Raw genomic sequence first — 13,383 nt, forward strand, 5'->3', positions numbered from 1 at the left:
GGTCTGCATTTTTGGCAGCAAAGAGCAGTTCCAACCTAAACTGATTCTGTCTGCAAGGCACGTGTCGGCTTTGGAATGTGGACACTAGTCCCAAAAAAAAGTCTCTCCCATAGCAGGAATTGAACCAGTCAACCAGGAATACTAACTAAGTCTTTCTCCACATGGTGTAAGCAGTACAGTAAACAGCAAGACAGGTGTAAAAAAAAAAAAAAAAAAAAAAGAGTGTTTTGCTTTGAATACAAAACATAAACATTACAAGAGCTAAAACACGCTACATGGTCAAGGTTTTTGGCACGTCAGTTGAATAATTTGAAGATCATGAGTTTTTTGCTCACAAGTGCCATCCTCCTTTTCTCAAGAGATTTTGTCACTAACTCTGAACTTTCCAATTCAGTTCTAAACTGTTTCCGATTAGAAAGAACATGGGAGCCCTAATGACTGACAGGACACATGGCTTGTTGAGTCCCTTGACACTTTTGTGCAAAACTGTGTAGTTGAAAAAGGCTTAAGCTATGAAACAAAAGGAAATCTTTTGCAAAAGTCATAATGCATCGCCAATGTTAAGTATTTTTGTTGCAAAGTGAAAATCTACCAGAAACATTTTTGATTGAAAAACACGCGTCAGTCTTTGAATGGTGGCAGTAGCTAAGATAAAGGTGCATTCCCATACCGGGAGTCGAACCCGGGCCACCTGGGTGAGAACCAGGAATCCTAACCGCTAAACCATATGGGAAAAGATGCGCTAACGTCTCAGTGACATTATTAAAAAAATAAGTTTTCTGCTATGCACAATAAACTTCTGCAGATCTGCAGGTGCAACTTGCTTCGTTAGCGCAGTAGGTAGTGCGTCAGTCTCGTAATCTGAAGGTTGTGAGTTTGAGCCTCACACGGGGCACTGTTCCCTCCTTTTCTCGAGAGATTTTGTCACCAACTTAGAACTTTTCCATTCAATTCTACAACGTTTTCCATTAGAAAGGAAATGGGAATCCAAATAACTTACAGGACCCATGAGTTGTTGAGTCTCTTGACACTTTGGTGTAAAAAGGGGTGGTTGAGAATGAGTTGAGCTACGAATCCAAATTGAATCTTGCGTGAAGGGTCAGAATGAAGTGCCAAAACGCGGGCGTTCAGCATTTTTGCCTGAAAAAAACAAATCCTACCTGAAATACGTTTGTTTTAAAAACACACGTCAGTCTTTGAATGTTGGCAACGGTGTAGAAAAGGATGCGTTTCCATACCGGGAGTCGAACCCAGGCCACCTGGGTGAAAACCAGGAATCCTAAGCGCTAGACCATACGGGAGAAGATGTACTGCCAGCTCACTTACAATATGAAAAAAAAGAGGTGTACTGCTTTGCACAAGCAACTTCCGCAGATTATTACATGCATCTTGCCTCGTTAGCGCAGCAGGTAGCGCGTCAGTCTCGTAATCTGAAGGTCGTGAGTTCGATTCTCACATGGGGCACTGGTACCTTGTTTCCGTAACTGATTTTGCCACTATCTTGGCTAGAGAGTCACAGCTCTTTTCCATTCAGTAACAAAACATCACCAATTGATGGAAGGGGAGCTCCAATGACAGACAGGGATAAAGGCTTGTTGAGTCCCTTAACACCCAGGAATTAAAAGTGAGAGATATGAATGGTTTGAGATATGACATCAAATAAGCTTTTGTGCAAATAAATATCCAAAAAATCTGGTGGTCTGCATTTTTGGCAGCAAAGAGCAGTTCCAACCTAAACTGATTCTGTCTGCAAGGCACGTGTCGGCTTTGGAATGTGGACACTAGTCCCAAAAAAAAGTCTCTCCCATAGCAGGAATTGAACCAGTCAACCAGGAATACTAACTAAGTCTTTCTCCACATGGTGTAAGCAGTACAGTAAACAGCAAGACAGGTGTAAAAAAAAAAAAAAAAAAAAAGAGTGTTTTGCTTTGAATACAAAACATAAACATTACAAGAGCTAAAACACGCTACATGGTCAAGGTTTTTGGCACGTCAGTTGAATAATTTGAAGATCATGAGTTTTTTGCTCACAAGTGCCATCCTCCTTTTCTCAAGAGATTTTGTCACTAACTCTGAACTTTCCAATTCAGTTCTAAACTGTTTCCGATTAGAAAGAACATGGGAGCCCTAATGACTGACAGGACACATGGCTTGTTGAGTCCCTTGACACTTTTGTGCAAAACTGTGTAGTTGAAAAAGGCTTAAGCTATGAAACAAAAGGAAATCTTTTGCAAAAGTCATAATGCATCGCCAATGTTAAGTATTTTTGTTGCAAAGTGAAAATCTACCAGAAACATTTTTGATTGAAAAACACGCGTCAGTCTTTGAATGGTGGCAGTAGCTAAGATAAAGGTGCATTCCCATACCGGGAGTCGAACCCGGGCCACCTGGGTGAGAACCAGGAATCCTAACCGATAAACCATATGGGAAAAGATGCGCTAACGTCTCAGTGACATTATGAAAAAAATAAGTTTTCTGCTATGCACAATAAACTTCTGCAGATCTGCAGGTGCAACTTGCTTCGTTAGCGCAGTAGGTAGTGCGTCAGTCTCGTAATCTGAAGGTTGTGAGTTTGAGCCTCACACGGGGCACTGTTCCCTCCTTTTCTCGAGAGATTTTGTCACCAACTTAGAACTTTTCCATTCAATTCTACAACGTTTTCCATTAGAAAGGAAATGGGAATCCAAATAACTTACAGGACCCATGAGTTGTTGAGTCTCTTGACACTTTGGTGTAAAAAGGGGTGGTTGAGAATGAGTTGAGCTACGAATCCAAATTGAATCTTGCGTGAAGGGTCAGAATGAAGTGCCAAAACGCGGGCGTTCAGCATTTTTGCCTGAAAAAAACAAATCCTACCTGAAATACGTTTGTTTTAAAAACACACGTCAGTCTTTGAATGTTGGCAACGGTGTAGAAAAGGATGCGTTTCCATACCGGGAGTCGAACCCAGGCCACCTGGGTGAAAACCAGGAATCCTAAGCGCTAGACCATACGGGAGAAGATGTACTGCCAGCTCACTTACAATATGAAAAAAAAGAGGTGTACTGCTTTGCACAAGCAACTTCCGCAGATTATTACATGCATCTTGCCTCGTTAGCGCAGCAGGTAGCGCGTCAGTCTCGTAATCTGAAGGTCGTGAGTTCGATTCTCACATGGGGCACTGGTACCTTGTTTCCGTAACTGATTTTGCCACTATCTTGGCTAGAGAGTCACAGCTCTTTTCCATTCAGTAACAAAACATCACCAATTGATGGAAGGGGAGCTCCAATGACAGACAGGGATAAAGGCTTGTTGAGTCCCTTAACACCCAGGAATTAAAAGTGAGAGATATGAATGGTTTGAGATATGACATCAAATAAGCTTTTGTGCAAATAAATATCCAAAAAATCTGGTGGTCTGCATTTTTGGCAGCAAAGAGCAGTTCCAACCTAAACTGATTCTGTCTGCAAGGCACGTGTCGGCTTTGGAATGTGGACACTAGTCCCAAAAAAAAGTCTCTCCCATAGCAGGAATTGAACCAGTCAACCAGGAATACTAACTAAGTCTTTCTCCACATGGTGTAAGCAGTACAGTAAACAGCAAGACAGGTGTAAAAAAAAAAAAAAAAAAAAAGAGTGTTTTGCTTTGAATACAAAACATAAACATTACAAGAGCTAAAACACGCTACATGGTCAAGGTTTTTGGCACGTCAGTTGAATAATTTGAAGATCATGAGTTTTTTGCTCACAAGTGCCATCCTCCTTTTCTCAAGAGATTTTGTCACTAACTCTGAACTTTCCAATTCAGTTCTAAACTGTTTCCGATTAGAAAGAACATGGGAGCCCTAATGACTGACAGGACACATGGCTTGTTGAGTCCCTTGACACTTTTGTGCAAAACTGTGTAGTTGAAAAAGGCTTAAGCTATGAAACAAAAGGAAATCTTTTGCAAAAGTCATAATGCATCGCCAATGTTAAGTATTTTTGTTGCAAAGTGAAAATCTACCAGAAACATTTTTGATTGAAAAACACGCGTCAGTCTTTGAATGGTGGCAGTAGCTAAGATAAAGGTGCATTCCCATACCGGGAGTCGAACCCGGGCCACCTGGGTGAGAACCAGGAATCCTAACCGCTAAACCATATGGGAAAAGATGCGCTAACGTCTCAGTGACATTATGAAAAAAATAAGTTTTCTGCTATGCACAATAAACTTCTGCAGATCTGCAGGTGCAACTTGCTTCGTTAGCGCAGTAGGTAGTGCGTCAGTCTCGTAATCTGAAGGTTGTGAGTTTGAGCCTCACACGGGGCACTGTTCCCTCCTTTTCTCGAGAGATTTTGTCACCAACTTAGAACTTTTCCATTCAATTCTACAACGTTTTCCATTAGAAAGGAAATGGGAATCCAAATAACTTACAGGACCCATGAGTTGTTGAGTCTCTTGACACTTTGGTGTAAAAAGGGGTGGTTGAGAATGAGTTGAGCTACGAATCCAAATTGAATCTTGCGTGAAGGGTCAGAATGAAGTGCCAAAACGCGGGCGTTCAGCATTTTTGCCTGAAAAAAACAAATCCTACCTGAAATACGTTTGTTTTAAAAACACACGTCAGTCTTTGAATGTTGGCAACGGTGTAGAAAAGGATGCGTTTCCATACCGGGAGTCGAACCCAGGCCACCTGGGTGAAAACCAGGAATCCTAAGCGCTAGACCATACGGGAGAAGATGTACTGCCAGCTCACTTACAATATGAAAAAAAAGAGGTGTACTGCTTTGCACAAGCAACTTCCGCAGATTATTACATGCATCTTGCCTCGTTAGCGCAGCAGGTAGCGCGTCAGTCTCGTAATCTGAAGGTCGTGAGTTCGATTCTCACATGGGGCACTGGTACCTTGTTTCCGTAACTGATTTTGCCACTATCTTGGCTAGAGAGTCACAGCTCTTTTCCATTCAGTAACAAAACATCACCAATTGATGGAAGGGGAGCTCCAATGACAGACAGGGATAAAGGCTTGTTGAGTCCCTTAACACCCAGGAATTAAAAGTGAGAGATATGAATGGTTTGAGATATGACATCAAATAAGCTTTTGTGCAAATAAATATCCAAAAAATCTGGTGGTCTGCATTTTTGGCAGCAAAGAGCAGTTCCAACCTAAACTGATTCTGTCTGCAAGGCACGTGTCGGCTTTGGAATGTGGACACTAGTCCCAAAAAAAAGTCTCTCCCATAGCAGGAATTGAACCAGTCAACCAGGAATACTAACTAAGTCTTTCTCCACATGGTGTAAGCAGTACAGTAAACAGCAAGACAGGTGTAAAAAAAAAAAAAAAAAAAAAGAGTGTTTTGCTTTGAATACAAAACATAAACATTACAAGAGCTAAAACACGCTACATGGTCAAGGTTTTTGGCACGTCAGTTGAATAATTTGAAGATCATGAGTTTTTTGCTCACAAGTGCCATCCTCCTTTTCTCAAGAGATTTTGTCACTAACTCTGAACTTTCCAATTCAGTTCTAAACTGTTTCCGATTAGAAAGAACATGGGAGCCCTAATGACTGACAGGACACATGGCTTGTTGAGTCCCTTGACACTTTTGTGCAAAACTGTGTAGTTGAAAAAGGCTTAAGCTATGAAACAAAAGGAAATCTTTTGCAAAAGTCATAATGCATCGCCAATGTTAAGTATTTTTGTTGCAAAGTGAAAATCTACCAGAAACATTTTTGATTGAAAAACACGCGTCAGTCTTTGAATGGTGGCAGTAGCTAAGATAAAGGTGCATTCCCATACCGGGAGTCGAACCCGGGCCACCTGGGTGAGAACCAGGAATCCTAACCGCTAAACCATATGGGAAAAGATGCGCTAACGTCTCAGTGACATTATGAAAAAAATAAGTTTTCTGCTATGCACAATAAACTTCTGCAGATCTGCAGGTGCAACTTGCTTCGTTAGCGCAGTAGGTAGTGCGTCAGTCTCGTAATCTGAAGGTTGTGAGTTTGAGCCTCACACGGGGCACTGTTCCCTCCTTTTCTCGAGAGATTTTGTCACCAACTTAGAACTTTTCCATTCAATTCTACAACGTTTTCCATTAGAAAGGAAATGGGAATCCAAATAACTTACAGGACCCATGAGTTGTTGAGTCTCTTGACACTTTGGTGTAAAAAGGGGTGGTTGAGAATGAGTTGAGCTACGAATCCAAATTGAATCTTGCGTGAAGGGTCAGAATGAAGTGCCAAAACGCGGGCGTTCAGCATTTTTGCCTGAAAAAAACAAATCCTACCTGAAATACGTTTGTTTTAAAAACACACGTCAGTCTTTGAATGTTGGCAACGGTGTAGAAAAGGATGCGTTTCCATACCGGGAGTCGAACCCAGGCCACCTGGGTGAAAACCAGGAATCCTAAGCGCTAGACCATACGGGAGAAGATGTACTGCCAGCTCACTTACAATATGAAAAAAAAGAGGTGTACTGCTTTGCATAAGCAACTTCCGCAGATTATTGCATGCATCTTGCCTCGTTAGCGCAGCAGGTAGCGCGTCAGTCTCGTAATCTGAAGGTCGTGAGTTCGATTCTCACATGGGGCACTGGTACCTTGTTTCCGTAACTGATTTTGCCACTATCTTGGCTAGAGAGTCACAGCTCTTTTCCATTCAGTAACAAAACATCACCAATTGATGGAAGGGGAGCTCCAATGACAGACAGGGATAAAGGCTTGTTGAGTCCCTTAACACCCAGGAATTAAAAGTGAGAGATATGAATGGTTTGAGATATGACATCAAATAAGCTTTTGTGCAAATAAATATCCAAAAAATCTGGTGGTCTGCATTTTTGGCAGCAAAGAGCAGTTCCAACCTAAACTGATTCTGTCTGCAAGGCACGTGTCGGCTTTGGAATGTGGACACTAGTCCCAAAAAAAAGTCTCTCCCATAGCAGGAATTGAACCAGTCAACCAGGAATACTAACTAAGTCTTTCTCCACATGGTGTAAGCAGTACAGTAAACAGCAAGACAGGTGTAAAAAAAAAAAAAAAAAAAAAAGAGTGTTTTGCTTTGAATACAAAACATAAACATTACAAGAGCTAAAACACGCTACATGGTCAAGGTTTTTGGCACGTCAGTTGAATAATTTGAAGATCATGAGTTTTTTGCTCACAAGTGCCATCCTCCTTTTCTCAAGAGATTTTGTCACTAACTCTGAACTTTCCAATTCAGTTCTAAACTGTTTCCGATTAGAAAGAACATGGGAGCCCTAATGACTGACAGGACACATGGCTTGTTGAGTCCCTTGACACTTTTGTGCAAAACTGTGTAGTTGAAAAAGGCTTAAGCTATGAAACAAAAGGAAATCTTTTGCAAAAGTCATAATGCATCGCCAATGTTAAGTATTTTTGTTGCAAAGTGAAAATCTACCAGAAACATTTTTGATTGAAAAACACGCGTCAGTCTTTGAATGGTGGCAGTAGCTAAGATAAAGGTGCATTCCCATACCGGGAGTCGAACCCGGGCCACCTGGGTGAGAACCAGGAATCCTAACCGCTAAACCATATGGGAAAAGATGCGCTAACGTCTCAGTGACATTATTAAAAAAATAAGTTTTCTGCTATGCACAATAAACTTCTGCAGATCTGCAGGTGCAACTTGCTTCGTTAGCGCAGTAGGTAGTGCGTCAGTCTCGTAATCTGAAGGTTGTGAGTTTGAGCCTCACACGGGGCACTGTTCCCTCCTTTTCTCGAGAGATTTTGTCACCAACTTAGAACTTTTCCATTCAATTCTACAACGTTTTCCATTAGAAAGGAAATGGGAATCCAAATAACTTACAGGACCCATGAGTTGTTGAGTCTCTTGACACTTTGGTGTAAAAAGGGGTGGTTGAGAATGAGTTGAGCTACGAATCCAAATTGAATCTTGCGTGAAGGGTCAGAATGAAGTGCCAAAACGCGGGCGTTCAGCATTTTTGCCTGAAAAAAACAAATCCTACCTGAAATACGTTTGTTTTAAAAACACACGTCAGTCTTTGAATGTTGGCAACGGTGTAGAAAAGGATGCGTTTCCATACCGGGAGTCGAACCCAGGCCACCTGGGTGAAAACCAGGAATCCTAAGCGCTAGACCATACGGGAGAAGATGTACTGCCAGCTCACTTACAATATGAAAAAAAAGAGGTGTACTGCTTTGCACAAGCAACTTCCGCAGATTATTACATGCATCTTGCCTCGTTAGCGCAGCAGGTAGCGCGTCAGTCTCGTAATCTGAAGGTCGTGAGTTCGATTCTCACATGGGGCACTGGTACCTTGTTTCCGTAACTGATTTTGCCACTATCTTGGCTAGAGAGTCACAGCTCTTTTCCATTCAGTAACAAAACATCACCAATTGATGGAAGGGGAGCTCCAATGACAGACAGGGATAAAGGCTTGTTGAGTCCCTTAACACCCAGGAATTAAAAGTGAGAGATATGAATGGTTTGAGATATGACATCAAATAAGCTTTTGTGCAAATAAATATCCAAAAAATCTGGTGGTCTGCATTTTTGGCAGCAAAGAGCAGTTCCAACCTAAACTGATTCTGTCTGCAAGGCACGTGTCGGCTTTGGAATGTGGACACTAGTCCCAAAAAAAAGTCTCTCCCATAGCAGGAATTGAACCAGTCAACCAGGAATACTAACTAAGTCTTTCTCCACATGGTGTAAGCAGTACAGTAAACAGCAAGACAGGTGTAAAAAAAAAAAAAAAAAAAAAGAGTGTTTTGCTTTGAATACAAAACATAAACATTACAAGAGCTAAAACACGCTACATGGTCAAGGTTTTTGGCACGTCAGTTGAATAATTTGAAGATCATGAGTTTTTTGCTCACAAGTGCCATCCTCCTTTTCTCAAGAGATTTTGTCACTAACTCTGAACTTTCCAATTCAGTTCTAAACTGTTTCCGATTAGAAAGAACATGGGAGCCCTAATGACTGACAGGACACATGGCTTGTTGAGTCCCTTGACACTTTTGTGCAAAACTGTGTAGTTGAAAAAGGCTTAAGCTATGAAACAAAAGGAAATCTTTTGCAAAAGTCATAATGCATCGCCAATGTTAAGTATTTTTGTTGCAAAGTGAAAATCTACCAGAAACATTTTTGATTGAAAAACACGCGTCAGTCTTTGAATGGTGGCAGTAGCTAAGATAAAGGTGCATTCCCATACCGGGAGTCGAACCCGGGCCACCTGGGTGAGAACCAGGAATCCTAACCGCTAAACCATATGGGAAAAGATGCGCTAACGTCTCAGTGACATTATGAAAAAAATAAGTTTTCTGCTATGCACAATAAACTTCTGCAGATCTGCAGGTGCAACTTGCTTCGTTAGCGCAGTAGGTAGTGCGTCAGTCTCGTAATCTGAAGGTTGTGAGTTTGAGCCTCACACGGGGCACTGTTCCCTCCTTTTCTCGAGAGATTTTGTCACCAACTTAGAACTTTTCCATTCAATTCTACAACGTTTTCCATTAGAAAGGAAATGGGAATCCAAATAACTTACAGGACCCATGAGTTGTTGAGTCTCTTGACACTTTGGTGTAAAAAGGGGTGGTTGAGAATGAGTTGAGCTACGAATCCAAATTGAATCTTGCGTGAAGGGTCAGAATGAAGTGCCAAAACGCGGGCGTTCAGCATTTTTGCCTGAAAAAAACAAATCCTACCTGAAATACGTTTGTTTTAAAAACACACGTCAGTCTTTGAATGTTGGCAACGGTGTAGAAAAGGATGCGTTTCCATACCGGGAGTCGAACCCAGGCCACCTGGGTGAAAACCAGGAATCCTAAGCGCTAGACCATACGGGAGAAGATGTACTGCCAGCTCACTTACAATATGAAAAAAAAGAGGTGTACTGCTTTGCATAAGCAACTTCCGCAGATTATTGCATGCATCTTGCCTCGTTAGCGCAGCAGGTAGCGCGTCAGTCTCGTAATCTGAAGGTCGTGAGTTCGATTCTCACATGGGGCACTGGTACCTTGTTTCCGTAACTGATTTTGCCACTATCTTGGCTAGAGAGTCACAGCTCTTTTCCATTCAGTAACAAAACATCACCAATTGATGGAAGGGGAGCTCCAATGACAGACAGGGATAAAGGCTTGTTGAGTCCCTTAACACCCAGGAATTAAAAGTGAGAGATATGAATGGTTTGAGATATGACATCAAATAAGCTTTTGTGCAAATAAATATCCAAAAAATCTGGTGGTCTGCATTTTTGGCAGCAAAGAGCAGTTCCAACCTAAACTGATTCTGTCTGCAAGGCACGTGTCGGCTTTGGAATGTGGACACTAGTCCCAAAAAAAAGTCTCTCCCATAGCAGGAATTGAACCAGTCAACCAGGAATACTAACTAAGTCTTTCTCCACATGGTGTAAGCAGTACAGTAAACAGCAAGACAGGTGTAAAAAAAAAAAAAAAAAAAAAGAGTGTTTTGCTTTGAATACAAAACATAAACATTACAAGAGCTAAAACACGCTACATGGTCAAGGTTTTTGGCACGTCAGTTGAATAATTTGAAGATCATGAGTTTTTTGCTCACAAGTGCCATCCTCCTTTTCTCAAGAGATTTTGTCACTAACTCTGAACTTTCCAATTCAGTTCTAAACTGTTTCCGATTAGAAAGAACATGGGAGCCCTAATGACTGACAGGACACATGGCTTGTTGAGTCCCTTGACACTTTTGTGCAAAACTGTGTAGTTGAAAAAGGCTTAAGCTATGAAACAAAAGGAAATCTTTTGCAAAAGTCATAATGCATCGCCAATGTTAAGTATTTTTGTTGCAAAGTGAAAATCTACCAGAAACATTTTTGATTGAAAAACACGCGTCAGTCTTTGAATGGTGGCAGTAGCTAAGATAAAGGTGCATTCCCATACCGGGAGTCGAACCCGGGCCACCTGGGTGAGAACCAGGAATCCTAACCGCTAAACCATATGGGAAAAGATGCGCTAACGTCTCAGTGACATTATGAAAAAAATAAGTTTTCTGCTATGCACAATAAACTTCTGCAGATCTGCAGGTGCAACTTGCTTCGTTAGCGCAGTAGGTAGTGCGTCAGTCTCGTAATCTGAAGGTTGTGAGTTTGAGCCTCACACGGGGCACTGTTCCCTCCTTTTCTCGAGAGATTTTGTCACCAACTTAGAACTTTTCCATTCAATTCTACAACGTTTTCCATTAGAAAGGAAATGGGAATCCAAATAACTTACAGGACCCATGAGTTGTTGAGTCTCTTGACACTTTGGTGTAAAAAGGGGTGGTTGAGAATGAGTTGAGCTACGAATCCAAATTGAATCTTGCGTGAAGGGTCAGAATGAAGTGCCAAAACGCGGGCGTTCAGCATTTTTGCCTGAAAAAAACAAATCCTACCTGAAATACGTTTGTTTTAAAAACACACGTCAGTCTTTGAATGTTGGCAACGGTGTAGAAAAGGATGCGTTTCCATACCGGGAGTCGAACCCAGGCCACCTGGGTGAAAACCAGGAATCCTAAGCGCTAGACCATACGGGAGAAGATGTACTGCCAGCTCACTTACAATATGAAAAAAAAGAGGTGTACTGCTTTGCACAAGCAACTTCCGCAGATTATTACATGCATCTTGCCTCGTTAGCGCAGCAGGTAGCGCGTCAGTCTCGTAATCTGAAGGTCGTGAGTTCGATTCTCACATGGGGCACTGGTACCTTGTTTCCGTAACTGATTTTGCCACTATCTTGGCTAGAGAGTCACAGCTCTTTTCCATTCAGTAACAAAACATCACCAATTGATGGAAGGGGAGCTCCAATGACAGACAGGGATAAAGGCTTGTTGAGTCCCTTAACACCCAGGAATTAAAAGTGAGAGATATGAATGGTTTGAGATATGACATCAAATAAGCTTTTGTGCAAATAAATATCCAAAAAATCTGGTGGTCTGCATTTTTGGCAGCAAAGAGCAGTTCCAACCTAAACTGATTCTGTCTGCAAGGCACGTGTCGGCTTTGGAATGTGGACACTAGTCCCAAAAAAAAGTCTCTCCCATAGCAGGAATTGAACCAGTCAACCAGGAATACTAACTAAGTCTTTCTCCACATGGTGTAAGCAGTACAGTAAACAGCAAGACAGGTGTAAAAAAAAAAAAAAAAAAAAAGAGTGTTTTGCTTTGAATACAAAACATAAACATTACAAGAGCTAAAACACGCTACATGGTCAAGGTTTTTGGCACGTCAGTTGAATAATTTGAAGATCATGAGTTTTTTGCTCACAAGTGCCATCCTCCTTTTCTCAAGAGATTTTGTCACTAACTCTGAACTTTCCAATTCAGTTCTAAACTGTTTCCGATTAGAAAGAACATGGGAGCCCTAATGACTGACAGGACACATGGCTTGTTGAGTCCCTTGACACTTTTGTGCAAAACTGTGTAGTTGAAAAAGGCTTAAGCTATGAAACAAAAGGAAATCTTTTGCAAAAGTCATAATGCATCGCCAATGTTAAGTATTTTTGTTGCAAAGTGAAAATCTACCAGAAACATTTTTGATTGAAAAACACGCGTCAGTCTTTGAATGGTGGCAGTAGCTAAGATAAAGGTGCATTCCCATACCGGGAGTCGAACCCGGGCCACCTGGGTGAGAACCAGGAATCCTAACCGCTAAACCATATGGGAAAAGATGCGCTAACGTCTCAGTGACATTATGAAAAAAATAAGTTTTCTGCTATGCACAATAAACTTCTGCAGATCTGCAGGTGCAACTTGCTTCGTTAGCGCAGTAGGTAGTGCGTCAGTCTCGTAATCTGAAGGTTGTGAGTTTGAGCCTCACACGGGGCACTGTTCCCTCCTTTTCTCGAGAGATTTTGTCACCAACTTAGAACTTTTCCATTCAATTCTACAACGTTTTCCATTAGAAAGGAAATGGGAATCCAAATAACTTACAGGACCCATGAGTTGTTGAGTCTCTTGACACTTTGGTGTAAAAAGGGGTGGTTGAGAATGAGTTGAGCTACGAATCCAAATTGAATCTTGCGTGAAGGGTCAGAATGAAGTGCCAAAACGCGGGCGTTCAGCATTTTTGCCTGAAAAAAACAAATCCTACCTGAAATACGTTTGTTTTAAAAACACACGTCAGTCTTTGAATGTTGGCAACGGTGTAGAAAAGGATGCGTTTCCATACCGGGAGTCGAACCCAGGCCACCTGGGTGAAAACCAGGAATCCTAAGCGCTAGACCATACGGGAGAAGATGTACTGCCAGCTCACTTACAATATGAAAAAAAAGAGGTGTACTGCTTTGCACAAGCAACTTCCGCAGATTATTACATGCATCTTGCCTCGTTAGCGCAGCAGGTAGCGCGTCAGTCTCGTAATCTGAAGGTCGTGAGTTCGATTCTCACATGGGGCACTGGTACCTTGTTTCCGTAACTGATTTTGCCACTATCTTGGCTAGA

General features: G+C 41.7%; 8 non-coding genes across 8 annotated transcripts; all 8 read left to right on the top strand.

The window, feature by feature from the left end:
* The first annotated feature begins 1,391 nt into the window (after window positions 1-1,391).
* On the top strand, window positions 1,392-1,464 carry TRNAT-CGU (transfer RNA threonine (anticodon CGU)). Its single transcript has one exon. It is a non-coding gene; the product is annotated as a tRNA-Thr (tRNA).
* A 1,623-nt stretch (window positions 1,465-3,087) lies between these two features.
* TRNAT-CGU (transfer RNA threonine (anticodon CGU)) lies at window positions 3,088-3,160 on the top strand. The gene has a single exon. It is a non-coding gene; the product is annotated as a tRNA-Thr (tRNA).
* A 1,623-nt stretch (window positions 3,161-4,783) lies between these two features.
* Window positions 4,784-4,856, top strand: TRNAT-CGU (transfer RNA threonine (anticodon CGU)). The gene has a single exon. It is a non-coding gene; the product is annotated as a tRNA-Thr (tRNA).
* Window positions 4,857-6,479: 1,623 nt separating this feature from the next.
* Window positions 6,480-6,552, top strand: TRNAT-CGU (transfer RNA threonine (anticodon CGU)). Its single transcript has one exon. It is a non-coding gene; the product is annotated as a tRNA-Thr (tRNA).
* Window positions 6,553-8,176: 1,624 nt separating this feature from the next.
* On the top strand, window positions 8,177-8,249 carry TRNAT-CGU (transfer RNA threonine (anticodon CGU)). The gene has a single exon. It is a non-coding gene; the product is annotated as a tRNA-Thr (tRNA).
* A 1,623-nt stretch (window positions 8,250-9,872) lies between these two features.
* TRNAT-CGU (transfer RNA threonine (anticodon CGU)) lies at window positions 9,873-9,945 on the top strand. The gene has a single exon. It is a non-coding gene; the product is annotated as a tRNA-Thr (tRNA).
* Window positions 9,946-11,568: 1,623 nt separating this feature from the next.
* TRNAT-CGU (transfer RNA threonine (anticodon CGU)) lies at window positions 11,569-11,641 on the top strand. The gene has a single exon. It is a non-coding gene; the product is annotated as a tRNA-Thr (tRNA).
* A 1,623-nt stretch (window positions 11,642-13,264) lies between these two features.
* TRNAT-CGU (transfer RNA threonine (anticodon CGU)) lies at window positions 13,265-13,337 on the top strand. Its single transcript has one exon. It is a non-coding gene; the product is annotated as a tRNA-Thr (tRNA).
* Window positions 13,338-13,383: the final 46 nt, after the last annotated feature.

The sequence above is a fragment of the Phyllobates terribilis genome, unplaced genomic scaffold (genome assembly GCF_046119375.1).
Source record: "Phyllobates terribilis strain yellow unplaced genomic scaffold, ASM4611937v1 Scaffold_971__1_contigs__length_502685, whole genome shotgun sequence".
Classification (NCBI taxonomy): Eukaryota; Metazoa; Chordata; class Amphibia; order Anura; family Dendrobatidae; genus Phyllobates; species Phyllobates terribilis.